Source organism: Acanthisitta chloris, unplaced genomic scaffold, assembly GCF_000695815.1.
Source record: "Acanthisitta chloris isolate BGI_N310 unplaced genomic scaffold, ASM69581v1 scaffold6037, whole genome shotgun sequence".
Classification (NCBI taxonomy): Eukaryota; Metazoa; Chordata; class Aves; order Passeriformes; family Acanthisittidae; genus Acanthisitta; species Acanthisitta chloris.
In genome coordinates, this window is record NW_008683073.1 from 19,238 (window position 1) to 19,648 (window position 411).

General features: G+C 31.9%; 1 protein-coding gene across 1 annotated transcript in view; it reads left to right on the forward strand.

Moving 5' to 3' along the window:
* Positions 1-411, forward strand: part of UBAP2 (ubiquitin associated protein 2) — a gene marked incomplete at its 3' end in the record, with an annotated part of 52,109 nt that overhangs the window by 12,980 nt on the left and 38,718 nt on the right. The gene's annotated exons all lie outside the window — the stretch shown is intronic.

The window sequence follows — 411 nt, forward strand, 5'->3', positions numbered from 1 at the left end:
GTGGTATAGTTCACACTACAGTTTCTGATATGTTAGCACTGTTAATATCTGAAATGTAAGTCTTGCAGTTATTTGTTCTATAAAGTAATCCTTTCTATTCAAATTATAAATACAAAGGTAGGATTTATTTAAAATTCTTGGTTGAAACTTTGAGGTTAATTTCAAATGTAGTCTGTTTTTTGCTGTATAACCTTTTGAACCAGACACTCCTTTTATTGTCAAAACCTTAGCTTTCTAGATGAATATCTCAGACTTAATTGTCAGATCAGACTGACCTGACTGAAGAGACAGAAACAGCTTCAAACAGTTTCTGTTCTCTACCATAGTATTACTGTATCTCTTTACCACATACTTTAGACCATTTATTCTTGTGAGCAAAGTATCTTAATGAAGTGTCTGTAATAAACCTGC